The sequence below is a fragment of the Patagioenas fasciata genome, chromosome 26, assembly GCF_037038585.1.
Source record: "Patagioenas fasciata isolate bPatFas1 chromosome 26, bPatFas1.hap1, whole genome shotgun sequence".
Lineage (NCBI taxonomy): Eukaryota > Metazoa > Chordata > Aves > Columbiformes > Columbidae > Patagioenas > Patagioenas fasciata.
This window is the reverse complement of record NC_092545.1, coordinates 4,973,642-4,989,437: the sequence shown is the minus strand read 5'-3', so window position 1 is coordinate 4,989,437 and position 15,796 is coordinate 4,973,642. Positions and strand designations below refer to the sequence as shown.

Sequence of the window (15,796 nt, the reverse complement as noted above, 5' to 3'; positions counted from 1 at the left end):
CTGCCTGTTTTTTCTCTCCCAAGAAAGCTTTGCTTTTCTCTTTCTCAGATAAGTATGGAAACTGTGGGCTGTGTAAGTCACACGACTGGTATTTTGGACCAGGTGCCAATAGTGGGGGATTTCTGATGTCTGTCCAGGTTGCTGAGAAAAGCTTGTGCAGGGGTGGGAACAGGCACCCAGAAGCTCGGTGCCAGTGTACTGCGTGTCTTTGAAAACTGGGCCACTGAAACCGAAGGATTTGCGCATGCCCGCTGACGTGCGCAGCTTTAGCACCAGGGGTTTTATTAGCAAATGCGTCTTCCTCTTTTGGAGGAAGAGAGAAATCGGGAAATGAAAATAATCTCAAAATAAAAAGGCAGACAGACAGACTGTTGTGCTGACACCAGGATTAGACACTCGTGGTGTTCCCCTCGGGCTCTAAAATGCCTCATGAATGACTTCCAGGCTATCTGTCCCCACTTATGTTGGCTACAAATGCTTGGCTTATCAGAGCCAGGACCTTAACATTCTGTGAGTCATTGTTGTTAACCTGGTTTGAGCTAGAGAAGAAAAACAAAACCCTCAGTTGCGGTGCAGCCGATCACGTTGTAAACTCTTAACACAGCATTCTGGAGTCTGTTGCCGCATATGGAATCAAGGAGAAAGGTGTCAAGTGATACCATCTCTGAACATCTTACGTTCTTTGATGTACGGCGAGGTGCTGCCATTTCACAGGAGGGAACTTAAGGTACAGAGAAATAAAAGAGCGTGGTTCAGAACAGGTACTGGTGTCTATTGTCCCATCCAAGGATATAAAGAGATCTTAGGCACAGCCAGGAATCAGCCTCAGTTCAAACCTGGTGCTTCTGGACTGGAACATCCTCGTCTCTTAGAGGCTGGTTCTGAGCTGGCTTTGATCCCTGGCCTGGTGGACTCATCGACACGGAGGTTGGGACCAGGAGCCAGCATTTCTGAAACAAACCTTTTTCTGGGTCTGGACCTTGCCAAGAGGTTCTGTCTGGCCTATGAACTTGGTCTAATGCTTCAAATAACCTGGGAAATTACCTTTCATCATGTTATCACTTTACAGTATGAAGATAACCTCGCACTTATAGAGAATGTAAAGTAGTTGTGGATGGTCTCCTTGTGCGTACTAATATCCAGTTTTGCTTCCAGTCTTTGCTCCAATTTAAATTAGTTTCACTGAAACAGCTTTTTCAGCTTCAGTTCATTGACTTTGTTTCACTGGTTGTTCCTTTGTTACTAGTGCACCTGGTTCACACTTGAATTACCAGTTTGTTCTTGCTTGTTGTATTAGGTGAAAATAACATTCTTTGTCATCCGCACTGAGCTTTTACCAGCATTATTTCCCCCAATGACACTTTACAAAACATTTTAAGCAGAGATTGCCAAGGCAATGTTTTTAAGGTGGCTTTTTACCATAGTTGCCCAACTCTACCTTGTACTTAGAGGTGCTTGGACCTCTCCGTATGTTTGTAGATGTACATTGCCTTTATGACTGTAGTATCTGAATATCCCACCAGTGGTGTTTGTAACGCACCTTCGAGTTAGGAAAACTGGAGACTCCCCCATTTTATAACGTCTCATTTTACAGATGTGGAAAAGTGGCACAATGTAGATCATGACTGTGGCCAAACCATGTAGAGGAGGCCGATGGCTCAACTTGACGTTACTGCCTTCCCGAGTGTCTCATGTTAGGGTAAAAATACACTCCCATCTTCGAACAAAAACCATCTTCCTAATGCACAGCAGCAAGGACAGTAATTAAACCGCTTAGGATGATGGAGGATATTTCTGCTGGGCGGCTATTGGCAACTGAACGGTGGAAAGCAGGGTAAATAATCCAACTAGACTTCAAAGCTTTGGAGACTCTGCCCTGTGTCAGCTCAGCTGTTCTCTTCTTAGCAAAATTATACTGTTTGCAAAGACGTTTTTCCACAAGGAAGCGTGCAAAGCTGCCTCAAGAACATACGCTTGGTGGGTGGCCTTTGGTTTTTCCCTAAGCAGGTGGGAGTTGTGGTTGATTGCGGCGTTTTTTTATGATAAATAGGACAGCGTTTGGTGAAGTAGATTAATAATACCTCGAACAAAACGCAGCCTGCAAGTGACACAGGAATGTTTGTAATCGTATTTTTAAAATGCCTCCATTCTTCAGGCTTTTTTGGAAATCTTGCCTCATGGATGGGAGCTTTGTGGAAATAAAACATGTTTCTTCATCTGCGCTTTAAGCTTTGCATTTTATATTTACAAACACCTTCATCTGGTTTTTTTCTTTTATACATAGCCCTATTTGGGGCAAGAAATGGTTTCATTTGCTTCGTACTTCAGTTTGTTCTTATTTTCGTGCACTTTAAGGCTGTTCACTTTACAATCCTTGTAGGGAAATATTTGGTTTATATACATTTTTCAGTGAAATTAAAACGAAAATCTTGCATAGGTTTCTATTGATTGCTGGTTTTGTAAAAACAGTAGATGAAATCCTGGCTTTGGCAAAGTAACACGGGGTTTTGCCATTGACCTCAGCAGTGCCAGGAATTCACCCTGCATGTCTGCTTTGGTTTCGATGAACTTCATTTTCAGCTCAGCTCGAATTCAATGTTGTTCCTTTAATTCTCATGGCGAACCCATCCAAGGGAAGCACACAGGAGTTCAAGAATGTAACCTATTGTTTCCAAGCCCTGTTCTTCATTTATTTCCGTTCCTCTTTAAAGTAAATTCATGACTGCGGCATCAGAGAGAGGAGAATCCGGCTCTCAACTGGTACCAAATGCAGCGGCCTCTTCTCTGTGCGGGACCCGGTGGGAAGCAGATGTGGCTCCAATCCAGTGCTTCCCACTGTATCCCCTGGCCAGCTGGAATGAGGGAGAGCGGTGATGATCTGAATTAGCCCCTTCTTGCTCTGCATCACCCACGTTCCCATACAGCTCTCCAGTCCTTGCTTTCCCAAGCTTTCCTCTGGGTTCCTACACCCAGGAGTTAGGGCTGATTTCTTTTTCTAGCTGCTTGTTCCTCGGAGGCCATCGGGATAGGAATTCCAGCTATGATCCTTCTGTTTCTACCTTCTCCAGTGCCAAAGGCAAGACTCCAGCTGCCTCTGCGGACGTATGACAAAAATGTGGTTGGTTTTGCAGCGCAGGGCTGAGAGGTGAAATGAGGGCTTGTGATATGATTGTTTTTCTGAAATGATCCATTATCTGTCCCTACCTCAAAACAATATTAGTGTGGGTATGTCGGCCAAGGGCAGACAGCGCTGCACATGTTTGATGATAACATTACTCTGGAAAAAACTTGGATTATCGCCCTTTTAAAACGTCGGAATGCGGTGTTTGGCCATTAAGTTGAAGGGAGGGTTCTGGGATGATCCGCAGAAGACTTTGGAGGAGAGAGGAGCATTAGATCGGCTCCAGTTCATTCAGTGTCGCTTCCCTAAAATCCCCTGTACCCCATGGGAAGAGAACAGTCCTCCGGAGTTTTGGAAAAGGATTTGGTGCGGAGTTGCCCTTTACAAGGGGCACTTCCTCACCTATTGAGCCACAGTGCTGTTGAGCTAAAGATGGCATTTTTGCGCCCCTGTTGCCCAGCTCGAGGCACTCTGATGCCCTAGAACGGTCCCTGGAGCTATTAGAGAAGGAAGACATCACTGCTAAGAACAGGGTGGTCTCTCCAAGTCTGGTGATGTTTTGGTCTTTTATTAACTGTGATGGGTGAAATCCCCATCAAAATCAATGGTAAAACTCCCCCTGATTTCATTAGAGGCAGGATTACCTTTCTCTGCTCCTAACCCTTCAGAAAAGACGAAGCTAAGCTGTGTATATAGCTATGTATATTAATATTTACTGGCTCTCTGATCCTCTAGCCTGTTTAATGTCCCAGTGAGAGCTGTGTCTCTCCAGACCAGCTCCCACACACATTTAACCCCCCTCTCAAAGACTGCTTCTTCCTGCCTATCTGCTGTCCTGAGTGAGATGGCTTATGGATATTGCCTGTGTTGACTCAGTTAACCACGGTTATAATCATAGAGAGAAATTACAGTGAGAGAAATTATAGCTCTTTGGTGACTTGGAAGCCAACTGCCTTTTGAACTTGACTAGCAGTTATCCTAATAACATGGAGAATGTACGCTGGGGATCTTGGGAGGTTCAGAAAATAAAAGGGAGCTTCCCATGGGCTGCAGTCTGCTTCTTAATGCTTTCCCTGCTATTAAAGAGCTCGTGTGCAGGCTGGCAGGGCTTTTTGGGAGAGCGTTAGCTGCTCGGCTATACTGACGTTTGTGATGCGTTGACACCAGGTCTCCTAGATCATCCTGAAGGTGGAAATGTTTCCAGTCTAGCATGCTTCCTTCTTGGTTTTTGAAGTTAGCGTGTCTTGAGAAAATGGAGCTGCCCCAAAGGTGATCAGAGTCTAAACCACCACAGCGTGAGCTTAGAGCGAGGTTTGGAAAAGGCCAGGCAGTGTTCTGGGGCACGGGGGTGATATTTAGACCCAGCAGTGAAGACATCACCACATTCTACCCTACTGGGTGCTGCTATTCCAAGGTTTAGCCCTCTAGGTTAGCAAGAGTCTACATGGTGAGCAAAGGAGGAGGCTGGAAAGGGAGCCAAGAAAGGAGGTGACAGCACTGGTCACGCAGCAACTCGTGGTGGAGCTGGAAGGATAAACCCAAGCGTTGTGAGTCCCAGGGCGGTGACCACAGAGCTGCAGTGTCTCCCCAAGTCTCTGCGGCTGTGTGTGCACAGCTCGGCTTTGTTCCGCAGACACCAGCCTGAATTCTGTTTCTTTTTGCACCCAGTAGCAGAGATGAAAGAGGAACTGTGCGGCTGGGCACCGGCGCTTCAGAGAGCCCGCGCTGGCCTCTAGGGCTCGTTCCGCTTCCTAGCAGCTCTCAGTGATGCTTCTGCAGCAAAGAAATGTGTAATTCTCTAGAAATGTAATAAAAATGTCCACTTGCTTGTATAAAAGATTATAGGTGATTTATATGGGTAGAGGCTCCCTTGAACTGTGTTCTGAAGATAATGACGTTACCGCATGGGAGTGCCGAGTCCCTCCGACCCTTTCTCTCCTCTCCCCAGCTCCCCTCGGTGCCTTTTATACCCCATCTCTCTTCAACCTCCGCACCGATTCACGCTACATCTTGTTCGCTTCACTGACTCCCAGCTTCCTGCTGGTGTGTTTGTTGCTTTCATTCAGAGCGGGCTTAAAATCCTTAATGAGAAAGTCGGTCCGTAAACAGAGATGGGCACTCCCCCGTTGCGAGCGACTCTTCTCAAGCTTTTAAACCCCTCTAAGTCCATTAGGAATCTCTCCCCGCGGTGGTGTCTGCAGCTACTGCGGGGACAGCAGCGCTTCCAGCCGTCCCCACCATGCCGACGTTGTGCTGGCCGGGATCCCCGCTATTGTTCTGATGGCGTTTCCAAAGGGGTCTCCTTGGAAGCGAAGGCGGCGGATCTGCCAAGCCCTCTGTGTCTCTTGCCAGTTCGCACAGAAGGAAACAGCTGTTCCGTCCTCAGCGCATGTCGTGTGTTATTGTGTGCGTTGTATTTTAATTGTTCCCCTTTGGGCTGCAACTATTGTTTCTCGTCCCTTTGCTGCTCAGACAAGAGGCTCCTGTGAGGAACAGATGAGGAGCTGCGTAGCTTTGCCCGAGGTGATGCAGGAGGCCGGTGGTGTGATGGTGTCTTTAACCCTGGCTGTCAGATATTCAGGCTAATGACTGCTTACCAGATGGACCATCTTTCCTCCTTAGTGCTGAAAGGTGGAATCCGCAGCGTCTGGTTTTGGGCTGGAGTCTTGTGAAACCACTGCAGTCCACTTGTTTGTAAGTCAGTAGATTTTTTTTTTCCCCCTATTTTCCCATCTTCTGCCTTCCCCAGAGCTGCTCTGCATCCCGGCCCTTGCTCTTCTGCCCCTTTGGCAACACTGATTATCTTAAAGAGCAGGCGAGCGAGGCCCTTGCTCCGTTTGCTTTGCCCAGCTCTCCTCTGGATCCGTTCCACCCTGTTACTGGGAGGAAGGAGCGGATGGAGCCTGGGGACTCTGATTTAGTTGTGAACAAATGGATGTTGAAGCGGCAACACCACTGACAGAGCAGCCGTCTTCCTGCAGATGTGACTGACCTAGATTTTTCCATGCATCCAAAAAGAGGGATTTGGCACCCGCTCAGGAGAAATAAGCAATGTTGTCAGTTCAGGCAATAGCACTTAATCCCTCTTGTTCCATGTAATGGTTGGGGTCAGTAGTGCTGCTTTCCCACTGAATGGAGGAGAGTTCATGTTCTTTTGTTTGAAGAGCTGCTTTTAAATGCTTTTCTTGCTTTCATGTGTCCAATACTATTATCCCCAATCCCCTGCCTTATGGATGACACACAGAAGTAGAGCGCTAACAAATATCACCAATATGCTGTGTTTTCCCTAGCCCCTTGCATCAATGGAAAATGCACAGGATGCTTTCTAGTGTGCAGATATAAAAGTTGGTTCCTCCAGCTAAAACCTGTCTGCTGTAGATTGGAAAGCACTCTTAACAAATAAAACACGATTATCAAGCTCTGTTAATGTAATATCGCTTGCTGCCTGTGATAGGTTTTCAGGGCATGTGTGTTAAGTCTTGCTAGATAACCTGTCTTAATCACCTTCAAGTTGAGACAAGGTCTTAAGAGAACCAGCAGGAAATGGTGCCTCCAGCTCTTTTCTTGGCTTGTTTTTCTGGGCACGGATTTTTGCCTTCGTACCAGTGTTCAGTCGCTTGGCTTCTTTTACCTCCCCATGAGCTTGACTCAGCAAAACCTTCCTTGTCAGACAGGAACTCTTAACTTTCCATGCTGGGACTTAGCTCTGCGTGTCAGGGGAAGGAAGCAAGTGATGCCTGGAAGAAGCGATGGCTGAAACTAAAGCAGTATTTCCCGCTCTGGATTCGGGTGAGTGCCGTCTGTTGGCGTCTGGGGTCAGTGGAGTCTTTTTCCTCTTTCCCTCGGCCCCTGTGCCTTCAGTTCATAGATCCCATCTGTTTCTTAGAAACTGGATTGGTTTTTAATCTTTCTGGTGAGAGGGAGAAGTGTTTAAGGAATACCAATTAGCCCCTCCTGTCTAGCATACTTTAATTATGCTTTTAAATTGCCAGTTGTTACCAGCTTGGGGCTGTGCCTGCATCTTTGCACAACCCCAGCTCCCATTGAAAGGAATGCAGCGATGCACTTCAGAATTACAGCTTCGTGAAACTCTTTTCTTCCCTCGATACACAACAGTTAGTGTCAGGACTACCTCTGTCATTTAATTTCTCCATGCTAGTTGCTAGCTGTCCATAATGGGGGGGCGACTTTGTTGCTGAGGGGTTGCGAGCTTTAATTTGAGTTAGTTAAGTTCACCTAGACCCTCATAAGTGAAACATGGGATGGCACCGATGCTGGTCCCTGCAGCCCACGATGCTCTGGTTACTACCAGGACAGGAATAAAAGGAAAACCCCTTTGTAATGGAGGAAGAGGTGAGCCCTGCGTGCCTAAAATGCTTTTGGCTTCCTGCATCCTAAAAGCAAAAGGAGGAACTGTCAGATTTAGCATGCAAATGCTAACTGGGAGATATCTTGGTGAATTTTTAAAGCCCATCAAAAAGGGCCGTGCTTTGGAAGTTTCCCTTCCTGACCGCTTGCAGGGCAGATTTTCACCAGACTGCTTTGTTCCTGGAAGCAGTTACATATGTGCAGTGTGTGTATTTTTGGAATGTGGGGGACTCTGTGTTGTTTTACATGTGAATGAAATTCCCTGGCACAGCCTGCAGGCAATGTGAGCTGGTACAGGAGCTCCCTGAGAACCATCCTGTATTACTGCACAGCGCTGCTTTTGTGCAGAGGAAGAGGAGGAGGAAAGTTCCCAAAGCATCGCACAGCAAGAGATAATGTAGCCCAATATTGCATCAAAAATCTCATTCCAGAGATACCTGTCAGTTAATGATACCTCCCCAACGGACTTTTCTTTATTTCAGGTAAGATTTCTCAGGATTTGTATCAGTGTTTGAAGAGTTCAGCGACTGATGGGGTACAAAGGACTTTTCAGACTGATGTGCAGAGATTCCTTATCCACTGGGAACTGGAAAAGTTTTGTAAAGTCTTTGTAAAAGGCGGTGTCTTGTATGTACAAGTTTTCCTAAGCAGTTCCTGGGTTGGAAGAGCCCCAGGCTTAGTGTCCATCGTTGGGTTGCCCAGATCAAGTGATGCCCAGGAGCGCATCCTTTCTCCCTCAGACGTGGTGCTTTGTGGGGGTCTCATGGACCTGAGGAGATACCAGAGTGCTGGGGAGGCTGGACCAGGGCTATTTCACACCTGGAGGAAGGAAATGCAGCACCGGGGGTTGTGTCACAGAATTCTTATTTAAACTCATCCACTTAGGACCTGCTACAGGTTATTATTACAGCAATCTCATGTGCACATTTGGGTCAGGTTCAGTCCTTGCTTCCTCGTCTGTGGTTCTGTCTGACAGTCGTCAAAGGCAGTGGTTTAACTGAGAGAAGAATGGGGACTCTTAGGGTCTTAGCAGAGTAGAAATGGGATGATGGTGATTGATGGAAACCTCTTCCTCAAAGCATCTGGTCCTTGTCCAGCGAGAGGAGATGGTTGTGTGGCAAATACCCAGATTAAAAATTAATCTTTCTGGTCCTGAGAACATAAAGCCCTCCCAGAACCATCACAAAATCCCATCGTAAAAGTTCCTGTTCTGCTGTTCTGTTCTTCTTCATCTCCCAACTCCCCCCTGAGACGACCGTGGGCAACCAAGTGAGGCCAAGAGGCCAAAATCTGGTCTTGGCGACAATGCTGCACATCCAGAATTGTTCCAGCTTCCCGGCTAGTGGAAAAAGCCTGACAGGCATGGGACATCTCCGCTGACCTGAGAGGGACACAACTGCCTTACAGCGCTTCATCTTCTGTCCTCTTGTTTCTGCTCAAACTTTTGCCCCTTGGATGTGGTGGTGTAGTTGTGTTTTGCTTTGACTCGAAATCCATGGCTACGAGTTGAGGTTTTTCCCAGTCCCATTCCCTCAAGGTTTACAGGTCAATTTATGTGGAAGTCTTTGAAGTCCTGTGTACTTTCCTCACAGGCTTCAAGTGTGGAGTAAGCCTAAAAGGAAGAATAAATCTTGGAATCGCTTAAATATATCTCTTTTGAACTTGGCTCCTACCTCCTCCATCATGGTGACCTCCTGAGACACAAGCGTAGCTTGGATGCACAATAAACCTGTTCTGTAAAGAAACTGAGCCTCTTTTGATCTGATCTAAATATGTAGCCATTCCAGCTGTTGAAGGGGGTTATTAATTAATTTGGACATACAGATCCCTGTTCTTTACATTTGTGTCCAGCTGGCATGAAGTTATTAATCGCATTTTGGATCTAATCAGCTCAGAAGACAAGTGAAATATCTGTATGACATCAGCGAGGGAATAACAGAGCATTGCAGGCTGCAAATGTAATCAGTGGAGCATGGATGTGGCTAATTCTTCTGAGCCTGGTCCAACTTCTGATTCTCTGCACGGAGGCCAATAAGCTGGGTCTAAACTGACAGAAAACAACATGCGGTGTCGTTCAGCCTCTTCTTCCTTGGTTTGGCAGACGCAGACAAGCGAACAGTCCTGGTGTAGTTGTGTTAGCGCTGTAAATCCTGTTCTGTGCAAAACGTTGTTACCCTTCAGAATAATCTCTTTATTTCGGTATCTTGGAGGAGAAACACAAACAATGCTAAAACAACGTGGGAGTGAGACTGTTAAGAAAATTCTTCATTTGACTTTTCGTTACCTTCAAGTGTATCAGCTCAGGTATGTCAGGTACATGAAACGGTGACCTTAAAAGCCATCTTGTCGTTATCCTTTCTTGTCCTAGATCAAAAACATGACCTGGAGTGTGCTTTAGAGGAAGAACTGGCTATGAAATCAGAATGTGAGGCTCTTTTAGGTGACTTGATTGGGGATTTTTGAGGTCAGAAGAATTGCCGAGGTCTCTTTCTTGCCTAAGTTGCTGCAGAACCAGTGAGCTGGTGATTCAATTCTCAAGCAGAAATCTTGTTGCTGGAAGGCTTGACTTTGGCAAAACTTTGTTACTGGGCAAGGCGGCTTTTGGTAGTTTAATTTCTTGACATGTAAAAGGGTCATGATGATATATAACCAACAGTAAAAGGGTTTTTACTAGCTGAGAGCTTGAAAGTTCTGGATGAAATAAGGTCTGTGATTATGGGATAATCTGCTGTGAAACTTCTTGGGTGAGTCAAAGGCCCAACTTTCAGTTCACGTATATCGACTTATTTCGTATACATATCACGTATTCCACTCGCTTTCCCAGCATCACTCCCAGTTCACACCAGTGCCCGGAGAATCCTGCAGCCACAGACCAGCAGCAACTCCAGACTTCTAAGCAGGGAGCTGTGCAATTACCAGGGCTGAGTTTAATTACAACCTTTCAATAAAATGGCTTGTGACAGAATGTACAACTCAATAAATTCACCAGATTTCATCACATGCAGTTGCTGTGAAGATTAAGTAGTATGAAAAAGGCAGATGTGTTTATAGTGATCGAGCTGCTATTTAAAGTTTGGGGTAGGAGAAATCTGCCTGCTAGCAGTTAAGCCAAAACGTTAAGGATTTTCACCTTATAAACTCCTCTTAAACAATAGGCACGTTTAATGCTCGTAGGAGCAGGAAATAATGCGTAAAACTGCAGTTTATAATAGCAACTGGAACCCTTCACCCATGGTTTTATTACATACACAGTTTTGGTAACATCTGACCCTAATTCACGTTTATATTGTCCATATCAAACCGTTTTTCTCTTTCCTGCTAGTGGTGTTCATCAGCTGAAGAGCAAGAAGAAATTCCTGCTTCAGACAATACGTAATTAAACCTGTACAGGGGAAAGCTGGAACCAAGGGCTATTTCTAGACAAGCCAGGAAGGGCTTTAACAAGGCAGAGCCTGCTCAGAGGAGGCAGGATGCAAAAGAGCAAAAAATGGAACACGCCACAATACCAGGAAGCTATAAACCCCATCAATCCCCACCCACGAGGCCATCCATCCAAAAAGCCAAGTTTTGTTTTCAAGGCAAGCCTAAGAGCTGAGTTCAGCTCTCCCACTGCAGCAATAATTTCTCTTGAGCTTAGCGAGAGGTCAAAAATATGAAGGCATGGCTCTTCAAGTGCATTTTTGTGAGAGCTTCCAAGTGCCAGGGAGAGATTAGATGGGATTTTTTTATGGTTTCAATCTCAAAGTTAAATTCCCCAGCCTCCTGTGTGTGTTCCCTGGTGCCCATGCACAATAACTTGCTCCACTCTCAAACCGGGCGCTTGTTCAGAGCAGATATCACCCGGCGGCAGAAAAGCTCCTGAGGACCAGAAGAGCACAGCGTACCCGGGTTTTAAGAGGGAGCCAAGATGTGATACAAGGCTTTACAAAGCCGCTGTTTAGAGCTGAGATTGGCACCATTTTGAGTGGACTGTGCAGCCAGCGGGTCCGTGTGGGTTTGAAATACCAGAGAAGATAGAGCATGAAGAACCAAGAGATGCTCAAAGCCAACCATTAATACACACGCTGATCAATGACATGATTAGTAAATGCTGCTGCTTTATAAGCTGATGCTGTAGCTTCTCCTGCCCTACTTAGATTTTTCATGCTTGTGTTAAAACAATACTACTTTAACTTCCTCCATACTTGGAAAGTTGCCTTAAAATCAATTCCTCTAAGTTTTTGCCTTCCTCTTTCATTTAACACGGATGCACTGATGGTTGTTATCTCTCCCCCACAGCATTCAACCATCTCGGCTCACAGGACACGTAACATTTCAGGGTGGCCAAGGGCCAGCTCTGCTATATTAAAGCCACACAGATAAGCTCACAGTGGTTAGTGTTGTTGTCTCACTCCGGCTTATTGTCTGCCTTTAATCTTGAGCCGATTAATCTGGCCAAGGAGGAGCGAAGGATCATGAGCGAGACAGGCAGAAAACCAGCCCTGGATGGTGGGTGGGAGGGAGCTGAAATACTCGGAAGAAAGAGCAGATGCACCTTGTAAGCGACGTAAACCCGTGTGTAATGACAGGAGAGCAGAACCAGGCACGTCGGAGGAGTAATTAAGAGCCTTAGTGATGGTGGCTGGAACAGTCGTGGCATGTGGGTGCACAGGTGCTGAGATCCGAACGCTTTCCAGAGGGAGGTGAACGCTCGGTTTGTCTGAGAAAAAGACAAACAGACTATCCAGTAATTTTGGAATCTCATCAAGTATTTTATCGAGGGAAAAATTAGATGATTTGTGTAATACAAAATCCTTTAAAAGTATTGCTTTTTAAAAAGCAGTTGCTTGGCTAATGCAAACCAGCTTGTAAACCAGGCTGCTATGTTTTTGGGTTCTGCATCTCCAAAGGTTAAAAGATAAATCTGCAGAATGTTTTCTGTTCATAACTGAGAAACCACTGTCATCCTAACTTTGGCTTTGCTGTGTAACTCGCTGAGAGTGTATATTAAATAAAGAGAAACATTAGGATTAGGCCTGAGATTCGCTCTGATTCAGGGGGCCACTACAATCTCTTTAATTCCTTCTTTGAAGGTTTCAGTACTGATGAAGTGATACTTTAATGATTTTTTCCTTTTGTTTCTGTTTTTGGAGCAAGCTTTGAGCTGAAATGGAGCTGGCAACTTCCTTTGCAGACCTCAGCAGCTGACATGAGTTCTACAGCAATAATCAGCAACAGGAAGGAAACATCCAGGCTCGGAAGCATAAAGAGATCAAGGCTGTCGTGGTCTAGAGAATGAAGGGGTGACAACAGTCGGCATTGCAACAGTTTGACCTGAGCGCGTCCTGTGGGCGTGAGGCCGCTGGACATTCCTGATTTCTGAGATGAAGGAGGGAAAGATGGAGGCGTAAGCTGTCAGGTTCCCTAGAGAGCTGTGGTTCGGTGAGGTCAGGACGCTGCTTTTCGCATGGGAAACCTCCACGGTTGGCTTTGCTGCATGCTCTGGTGGGTCAGAAGACCTTGTGTCCGTGGTCCTGCGGCACATCATACCCAAGGGTCATCTTGGGAAGCCGGGGCTGTGGGAACACAGCGGCTGGAGCTTTCATCAGCTGCTTTGGGCTGCTCTGAGGCACAGGGACCTTAAAGAAAGAGCTTGTTGTTCTATTCGGAGCTCTCGAGCTGTGCCGGAGGGCTGGAAGAACTTCTCTGGAGCTGCGTGCGGGTGATTCCTGTCCATCGCAATAGGCAGTAGTTACAATGCTCAGTTCTTCTAACATCAGGCAAAGAATCAATGTTGGCTCTTCTCCTTTAAAGTGTCTATGCTCCTTCTCACTTATGTTATGTTTTTACTTAAGACAATGCAATAACAACCAAAAACCCCAACGCTTTCATGAGGCCTAGCGGGTAGGGATGTAGGCCATGATCTTGCCATGTACTTGGCCCCTTCCATTGTAACAAGGGATGGTAGAATTGAAGAGGCATTTGCATTTGTGTCTGAATTACCTCTAGACTAGCACTTAGGGTTACGTCCACCTTCCTTATGTGCAGCATCTACCGCTTCTGCTGCCTCAGCTGTGGCTGCACAGCTTCTTATCCACTCCAGGATGCCGCGTGTCAGGCATCCCATGGGATGTTCTCAGTGTTGCTCCTTCACCGATTCTCTTTGGACTGGTTAAATGACCACCCTTTGAAGGCTCTTGGCTTGCCTTGCACATTGACACCGCCTGCTTGCCGTCTTCTTCCACCTGAATATAACAAAGTCGTTGGTCAGTAATATTTGCCTGGCAGAGCGCTGCTATGGAAACGAACTGTTCGGCTTTGGTGGGGATGATGGGTGATTTGGCTATGGGTGAGCTCAGGGGAGCTGCTGCGAGATGTGTCGGCAGCACAGCTTCCATGTGAGATATCCCTAATCCCCAGAGCTGATTTTCATGCACATGTGCACCGCTACCTCCATCCCCTACCCTTATTGCAACCAGCTGTGGTTTGGCTTTGTCAGCGATCCGATCGAGCTCCCTTGCCCCCTCTCCCACTCCCTCCACAAACTCCATTAGTCAGACTCGGGCAGCGCATGAAATAAACTGGTGATAAAGCTCCGATCCGAGACACCAGAGTCATTCCTGGGGGCTCCGTGCTGGGCTGCGAAGACTCCGCTGTGTTAACCCCTTGGTGCCTCCAGGCAGAATTTCCTAACACCCGTAAGCCACGTATCATCTCGGGGTTGGTAGAGCTCTTAGGGCACCTTTGGTCTAAGTAGAGATCGATTTATTACGGTGATGTGTAAGAGATTAAATGAGCTTTTTTTGCTTTTTAATTAGTAGCCTGAGGAAGACAACTCTTGTGTTAAGGCGCTGGCCATTTGTGAAAACCTTGATTTTCTCCATATCCCATTGGTAACGCAGAGAGAATGTTATTTTCCTCCTTGTTGTTCATACTACTTAAGCTAAAGATTAACTTTGGCAGGGTGACACGGGGCTACGTACTGGCCAAGAAACAATGCGGTCTGGAAATCAGTGGCACGTTGCTGACCGCTGGGGAGGAAGAGCTCGTGGAACAGGAATGGGATGCTTGTTCTGAAAAGACAGGGCAGATTTTCAGCTGATGAAGTTGGGGTCGCCTTTCCCACGGGTGCCAAAAAGCACCTCGTTCATCAGATTCCAGCCACCGGGCGGATTTCAGAGCTTTCTCTTGTAGCGTGGATCGCTCTCGTGAGCAGGACATGGCAATCGGAGCAGCCACCAGCCCCTCCTGAGCCCCACAGCCTCTGCTGGCCTCATCCTTCGAGGGACAAACACGAGCCTTTTGGAAAAGTACATTTTAACTGCTGTTTTGATATCTATCCCATAGCCACCTTTGCAGGAACTGGGTTGTTTTGGGTAAAACCTCTTGGCTCTTTGCAGCATTTGCACATCTCAGACGTTGGGGATGTCATTACCAACTCAGCTGTTGTTCAGGAGGGCAGTATTGCTTTTGCAGCGGGTCGAGAGCTCCTGGTGTAAATCCAGTTCTTAAGGCAGTGCAAAAGCAGTAAATCTAGGCTGCTGTGTCTGGGGGGTGAAGCAAAGCTTTGTACTTCACTGAGAGTCGGGCCCAAGGACTTTGTCTCTTATCCCAGCTGTGATTTAGAGCTCGCTGCTGAGCCGATGGCAGCCCAGATACTCACCAGCGAAGTTAAAAATAAACTGCTTCAATTTATCTGCTGATAATTGAAGCAATTTTTGTGTGTGTGTGCGATTTGATGTAAGATCAAGCCAGGGCTCTCTCCTCCTCCCCAACAGTGCCTGTCGAGTTGGTGACCCCTGAAGTCCCACAGGCTTTTCCTGCTCTCTCAGCACCAGTTCAGTTCTGAGATGCTGGCTTGCTTCTTTAATTTCAGTGTGCCTAGCGAAGATCTTACAGATGCCGCGTGTTCAAATAAAACATGGAATGCTATTCAAATTACTGGGAGGAACGCTAGACCTTCAGATCCAAATCTCCCTGTTACCCTTTGAGGCTGTTCTGCATCTCCAGCACTGGTGGAATGTCCTGTAGCTGCCTGGGAACCCAGTTGCTGCCGGACCCAATGTGTTAGGTTAGGAGGAGGATCGGATTGAGCAGGTGTCTTGGTTGGGATGTGCAGCACAAAGCAGCTCCGATCCATGACTCCTTGGTTGTCACTGTGTACGTGCCAGCAGTAATAACATCTTTACACTCTTTGAATGCATTTCTAGCATGTCCAGAGGCACAAAGGCACTGCTGCAACACAAGGTACTGAGCCCTGAAAGCTGCTGACTGCTGCTCACAGGGGATCTTGCCTGTGACATTGTTCATGTGTCGCCAAACAGGGGA

The 15,796-nt window shown here is 46.7% G+C and overlaps 1 protein-coding gene and 1 long non-coding RNA gene across 4 annotated transcripts in view; both read left to right on the top strand.

The window, feature by feature from the left end:
* Positions 1-15,796, top strand: part of DPYSL2 (dihydropyrimidinase like 2) — a 47,524-nt gene that overhangs the window by 14,164 nt on the left and 17,564 nt on the right. The gene's annotated exons all lie outside the window — the stretch shown is intronic.
* On the top strand, positions 2-15,174 carry LOC139825660 (uncharacterized). The gene is made up of 2 exons (XR_011735874.1): positions 2-6,910; positions 7,761-15,174. It is a non-coding gene; the product is annotated as an uncharacterized lncRNA (long non-coding RNA).